Genomic DNA, 7,646 nt, shown 5'->3' with positions numbered 1-7,646 from the left:
ACCTTGGCTCCCTGAGCTTTGCTCCGTTGGAGCGCGTCCTGCCTTCCTCTGCAGGGCAGAACAGGTCTCTACCCATCTCCATGTGACATCCCCTCACATACCTGTATGTTGCCAACATATACCCTCTGAGTCTCCTCTTCTCCAGGCTGAAGAGACCCAGTTCCCTCAGCATCGCCTCATACCCCATCCCCTGCAAACCGGCCACCAACCTTGTGGCCCTACGCTGCACTGACTCCAACCTGGCTATATCCTTTCTATAACGAGGGGCCCAAAACTGAACACAATACTCCAATTGCGGGCGCACCAGAGTCATACAGAGTGGTAGTAACACCTCTCTTGATCTAGAAGCCACACTTCTGGCTATGCAACCAAGGGTGGCGTTCGCCCTCTTGACCACCGCATCACACTGCTGACTCATGTTTAGCCTGCAGTCAACCAGTACCCCAAGGTCCCTTTCACAAGTGCTGCTCTCCAGCCACTTGTCACCTAACTTGTACTTATGACAGCTATTCCTATGCCCCAAGTGCAAGACCTTGCACTTATCCACATTGAACGCCATCCTGTTGTCTCCTGCCCACTTCCATAGTCTGTCCAGATCCTTTGGATCTGGAGTACCTGCTCCTCAGTTGTGGCCACTGCTCCAGTTTTAGTGTCGTCTGTGAATTTGATCAGCAGACTGTTCACCCCTTCTTCCATGTCATTAATGAAAAGATTAAACAGGATCGGCCTCAGGACAGAGCCCTGGGGGACCCCGCTTGTCACTGGCTGCCATCCCAATGATTCCCCGCTAATGGTTACCTTCTGCTTTTGGTCAGTCAACCATGCCCTAATCCAGCAGACAGTGCTTTGGTGTATCCCAAACCTCCTCAGTTTCTCCACCAGGATATCATGGGGCACTTTGTCAAAGGCCTTGCTGAAATCCAGGTATACTACACACACTGTATCCCCTCCATCTAGCCATCTCGAAACCTTGTCACAGAATTCCACAAGGTTTGTCTGGCAGGACCTGTTTTCGCGGAAGCTGTGTTGTGTGGCTGCCAGCCTCCCTTCCCTATCTAGCATCACTAGATCTCTCTCTATTATGAGCCTTTCCATTGTTTTTCCTACAATGGACGTAAGGCTAACTGGTCTATAATTCCCCATGTCCTTTCTACTACCCTTTTTGAAAATTGGGACCACTGATGCCACCCTCCAGTCCTCTGGAACTTCACCTGTTCTCCACGAGGCCTCAAAAATGGAGGCCAGCGGGCGTGAGAAAACCCCTGCCAACTCTCTAAGTACTCTCGGGTGTAACCCGTCAGGGCCTGGCACCTTTGTAATGGCCAATGCCCTGAGGAGCCCCTCGACTTCAAGGGGGGTGACTCTAATCTGTGCCCCTAAGTCCCCAGCCTCATCATCTAATCTCCTCTCCAGTATTTTCCACCACTTGGTTTATCTTTTTTCCTTGTTACAGAAAATCCATTAAAGGTGGCCAGGGAGTGGGGAGAGGAAATAGCTACACAATGTTTTCCAATGGTGAGATTTGGCAGAGGAATTGTTCACCTTACAGCTTGTGCCCACAGGCTCCAATTCTATACATTTATCTGGGAGAAAGTCCCATGTGCTGTTTAGGATTCTAGCTGCTCCAGGCTTCCATCACCCCGGTTTTTCATTTGCCCTATCCCTAACAAGCACTGTAGCCACTGCACCATGGGGGAGGCGGACCCTTTGGGCTGCTCTTGGGGGTTTTCTGCCATACTTTCCCCAAAGGATACACTTGTATTTTAGAGACCTTCAGGTCATCTCCTTCTTATGCATAGATAGTATCATCATGCAAACAATGGCACTCACACCCTGGACACTGAAAACAGAGAGATGTCACTCTTATGTGTCCTTCGTTGAGTGGGATGTTTTCCAAAACCCAGTTCAGTACATGACTCATGACAGAAGCAAGTGTGCCAAGAGGATCATTCTGCTTAGCATTGCAGTAAGTTATGAAGCTCTGAACAGCTGGCCAAAGGAGATAATGTTTTCTTAGAATATTGGAACCTAAAGCTATCCATTTCTTCTGCACCTCCCTGGAACTAGGAAAAGGCTGCGACACACAAGTATTAGTTGTTTGAGCTTCGGTGCTTGACAATCCCTGAGAATTATCACAAAGTTCTTGTGCTATTGCTCTGATTTTTATCAGCTCCAAAGGAGTTCTTTGTGTGATTAAAAGTGAAATCCCAAGTTTTCAGATAACTAGATCAAATTCTAAAGAATTCCATACTGCAAAGGATAAGCATAAATATAAGTAAGGATTACTATGGGCTAATGTCTTTATACTTTGTTGATTTTTTACCACATGACTGCAAAGAAATAAAGTTGGGTGTACCCAACTGACCTGAGAGAAACTCTGACTGAGTGAGGTTATATCTGAGTAGACCTGTATACGACTGCACTTTTAAAGACCAGCCATATTGCTGTCAGCAATAGCCTTCCTTCCAGTCCTGATCTGAGATGTAATACACTCTGGTTGCTGCAAATGGTAAGACACTTATTTCTGTAGCAAAGCAAGTTAACCTTTACACCTTTGGAGAAGGTGTAAACCAAGTTAACCTTTATATTTTTTGGAGTCAGAGATCCCTGGGGTGCTCTTGATTGTTCATACAGTACTTGAGAAATTATATGGTGCTTCTCAGACAAAATCTGAAAGCAAATGTGTGCAGCAATTACTCATCTGTGGGCTTGGCACAGGATAGCTTTCCGCTAGAGAGCATGCTCATTTCAGGAATATTGCTACTTCCCCAAACTCAAACCACAGTGTTTCGCCACTGATAAAAACAAACCTTTTACTTGCACAATGCACCAATTGCAGCGTGGAATGTGGTTACATGAGTATCAAAAGCTCCTATTGAGTTTTGTCTGTAGGTTCAGCTCACACAATTTATTTATCTACTTACAAGATTTATATACTGCTTTCTGTCTGATGAGGTGGACAATAAAAGAATGACGAGAATCAAAATGAGTGAAGGAGATGGGGGGTTACTCTTTGTATTGCACTGGGGAAGGAATCTAACAGTTTTTATATGAAAGGGTTTTTTTATCTGATATCAATAAAGCAAGGAAAATCAATAGAAGTGCTGATATAGGGGTTACTTGGACTTTGGAGCATTGGACTTTGGCCCTGCAATCAAGTTCTTATTGCAACACTTGGAGAAGCTTGGCACTGCAAAGTGTTTTGAGCTTTCAGCCAGCTCTTCGTCATTTCTCTGCCACTGTCAGCATTTCTTTCAAAACTTTCAGCTGCTGTTTCTTCACATGCCCACACACATGCACACCGGCTGCATCAGTGTGTGCATCAGCTTTCCCAAGCTTCGATGAATATCTTATTTGAAAGCACAGAATTGATTCTCAAATGCCTCCTTATCATTAAGTATCACCAGCTCTAGCATGTTTGTAGAAAACCATCTTCAAAGGTTTCAATTTCCTATGACATTTGACTCTGATAACGCAGCAGACATACCAGCTGTTGCCAGGCTTGACTTGGGGGGTGTGTGTGTATGTGTGCGTGTGTGCGTGTGCGCAACATAACACAGTCCTTCAGTATTAGTGTGAATTCACTAATTCACAATATCCTCTATTTGCTCCCTTCTGTTATATAATCATTTCAGCATAAAAGTTTAAATGCTCCAGCACTGCTTTATAGCCATGCACAGCAAGATCACGGTCAATAATCATACGCATGTCTGATATGCAGATTTTAATGAATATTCATAATTGCTATACCCAGGGCTTTTTTTGTCATAGAATGCACCGGAAAGGCGTTCCGGCTCCTTTTTTTCAATGGATTTTACGAAGTGATTTTGAAGGTGTAGAGGATCAGCAGCAAACATCATTAGCATAGTGCCTACAGGCTGCTATTGTGTCTGCTATCTGCTAGTGAGAGATAGCTGCTTGGGACACTGCTCCGCTGCTTGGCTTGGGATTGGTGTGTGTGCTTACTGCCTGCGGAGATGTGAGTTCTGGCACCTTTTTTTTTTTTTTTTTTTACAAAAAAAGCACTGGCTCTACCAGTTGCCAGGCCAGATGATATTTATGACAGTGACTACATAGAAGTGCTGTATTACAAATGAAGGGCAGAATCCTATGCATGCTTAGATAGAAAAAAAATCTAGGATTGCACCCGAAGTAGTTTAGATAGAGGTGCCAATAGAGCAGCTTGGAAGCCAAAACTGTCTGTGCTGCCCCTTGATTCTAAGTGTGTAGGGATAAGCTATGCTTACTTCTGGCTCCCAATTATCTAACAGTAGCCATGGCAAGATGACTTTACTCCAGCAATAAATTGTACTGCAGAAAAGAAGAAACTTGGGGTAACCAGGGATGCTTCTAGTTGCATAGCTCCTAATTTAACTATCTGTCTCTCCCCTCCTCTCTCTCCCCACTCCCCTGCTTTCTACCTTAAAGGATTTTCTGTAGTAAGAAAAACAATGGGAAAACCAATGGGAAAATACAGAACAATTATATCTGGAACCCTCAAAATTCCATGAATGAGGCAAGCAGTGGCATGATAGAAGCCTTGTCTGCAAGCACCTCAGGACTTGCTTTTTGTGTTGCAGAACTATGAATTCTGCTCACTTTTGGCACTCAAAACAAATTTTTGGTCACATATTTGCTAGATTTTCAATGTATGCCTTTGGCCCTAGGCTGTGATTGCTGGATCTTGGGGCATTCTGTGTCTTATATGACAATGAAAGAGTCTCCAAACATGCTTTGAAACTGATTCTCAGGACAGGTGAAACCTAGCACAAATTAAGATCTTCCTGAGCTGAAGCAACTTTCAGTAAAGGGCAACATGCAACATATAAGATAAAGTGTTCTCACATACGTACATTAGATACAGCAAATAGAAGCAGTGCTGTAAGGAATGTCTGGTTTCAGGGCAAACCTGAACTAGAGTCAACAAACAATTCAAACATTTTGGTAAAACAGAAAGTCTTCTTCAAACAGCCCTCCCATTAACGTTGTGAAAGTAAGCGATGAACAAATTATTAGGATGAACTGAAAGGCTCAGAGCTGATGTAATCCAGGCATCCTCAACCTTGTCCCCTCCAGAGTCCATGGGAAACAATCAGGAATGCTGGGCATTGTAAGCCAAAAGAAGCACCGAATTGGGGAAAGGTTGATATAAATCAATGGTATAAATCAGATTCAAATCAATGGGTCACTTTTAAATATGCTTAAGCCTGGATCAATGCATATGGTTAAGGGTGCTACAAGAGGAAGAACTTTTTGGTCACCACTTGGAAGGCATTGCTCAGCTGTTTCAACTATCCCTCCTTAATAGATTTGATGCTGTAAGAAAAAAAATAACAGAAGAAGTTCAAGAAAACATGGAAGAGTCATCAGGACTCCCTCTTCCACAATATTCCATGAATGAGTCTGAAGAATTGCAGATAATTGCCTCTGGAAGCACCCATAGACTTGGCACTCAAGCAAACTTATGTTAAAATGCATTTGTTAGAGTTATACTACACTTCTTAGGCAAGACCTCTACATAGGATAATCACCTATCAAACATCACAAAAGTACTGCAAACTGCATCGCTAAAACAAAAGGACAATAGAGAACACCAATCTGGATTAAAGTTGCATATGCAAATCATAAGTATAGCTGCCAATTTAGGAAAATATATCAAAACTTCAATAGACTGTACATCTCCCTGCAGTGCTGAAGGCTACCGTATGTACATGACTGGAGGGCCTTGCTCAGCCTGCTTTCCCTGCTGCTGACAGGCAACTTCAAAGCCCAACTCTGATTTCAGATGGTTCTTTAACTTTAAACCAGACTTGGACTGGACAGCTCATTCCAGCAGAGGACATCCTCAGATTAAAGGACAGCCTGGCAGCCATTTAAAAGGAGTACCTTAGTAGCCACCTTAGCACTGGCTTCCATCACAAACCACAAGTTAAGTACATGGGTGGGTGGGTGAATGGTGAGAAGAGGAAGGATATTTGAAACTTAATTACACATTTTCTAGCATCACCTTCTCTTTTGTGTCTTTTGAATTCCTCTTGCCATAGCCCACCTGGCTAGTTTATTCCTTTGGTACATTTTAAACTAAAACCAATTGCCAAATCATTTTTAAAAGACAAAATGCATAACCAGCATTTTGATGACTGCAGAGACCCAAATAGCTCTGTGTTGCAGTTGTTTTGCACAAAAGGTGTTTCACTAAATCTGCAGCATTGGTTAGGCTTTGATGGAACATGGAGAAGCTAATACGGGCAGTTGCTGGAGACAATAGTAGCTTGATAGTCCACTGTCCTTACGTTTCACCTTCAGATGCTGTGTCACGTGGTGCCTACCTTGCAATTAAAACAAAGAGCCTTAAAAAAATTCTGACTTCTAGCAATTTGTTATGGCATAAGCTTTCAAGAACTAGAATCTGCTCCATCAGATGCATAAAGTGTTATATACACGTGGTTGAAGTGGGAGATGGTGAACAGGGAAGTTCCCACTTATGGAATGTGCTCCCCAGAGAGGTCCGCCTGGCACCGTCATTATTTGTTTTTCGGCGCCAGGCCAAGACCTTTTTATTTAAACGTTATTTTAATTAATTGCTGATTATTTATTGGTTTTATATCATTTGCCAGGTTGTTTCCAATTTTTATGTATTTGTATTGATATTTATTTGTTGGAAGCCTCCCCGAGGCTTATGCGAAGGGGGCGGGATATAAGAATTCCAAATAAATAAATAAATAAATAAATAAGTTCCCTCCTCCAGCTATGGTGTCCCAAGAAATTAACATAACCACCCCTCTGGAAATTACTATCTTACAACTGTAATTTGAGTTAGCTTAGATTCATGTTTGGAGAAGAAGCCTTAACAGTGCAGCACAATTCCCAGAAGCAACCTTCAGTTCAGTGAGATGTTCTACCAGGTAAATAAGTGTACTCTAGGACTGCACACTAAGTCAGCCCAGTGGTTTAACTCGGAGTTTCACTACCACTCCTGCTATGCTTATTGCATCCTACTGATGTAATGGTCAAATCTGCATAGGAGGTAATACTGTATTGAGAACTACAGGCAGACCTATGGCCACAAATGATCTTTCCTGTCGTCACCAACAGCCACTCCAGGCACAGGCACTTGGCCACAGTTCTCTTCACTATGGTGAGATGTATTGTATTTCTTTTTTTTTAATAGCATTTATTTGCATTTGCATTTAAATATGTAAATTAGCATAATGCCAAACCTTTTTTTTTGTTTGTTTTGGTTGGGGGAGTGATGCTTTACTCCATTTTTGGCAATGCTGATGCGGTAACTCTGATTCCACTACAGCTAACAATAAATACCAGTCAGATACCATTTGTGTATCTGGTAAAATCCAGACAAGAGTATTTGCTCATTGCTGTCTCATTAAAATCAAAGGGATTTAAAATGGCTTGATCATCTTACCAGCAAATCTTACCAGCATGCTCTTTCTCTCTTTCTTACACTTACTCACACAAATCACTACTACTACCAAAGGAATCTGCAATTCTATGTAATAATTCAAACACGAATATTGACTCTTACTAGGCAAATTAATACTGTTTCTTCAAGGATGTGGAGTTGGAACACTTACTCAGTTGAATGAAAAAGCAAATGCCGATTTTAGTACCAACACAATTCTGAAGTG

The sequence above is a fragment of the Varanus komodoensis genome, unplaced genomic scaffold (genome assembly GCF_004798865.1).
Source record: "Varanus komodoensis strain SLA01 unplaced genomic scaffold, ASM479886v1 scaffold14_1, whole genome shotgun sequence".
Taxonomy (NCBI): Eukaryota; Metazoa; Chordata; class Lepidosauria; order Squamata; family Varanidae; genus Varanus; species Varanus komodoensis.
Note: the sequence above shows the minus strand (reverse complement) of the source record.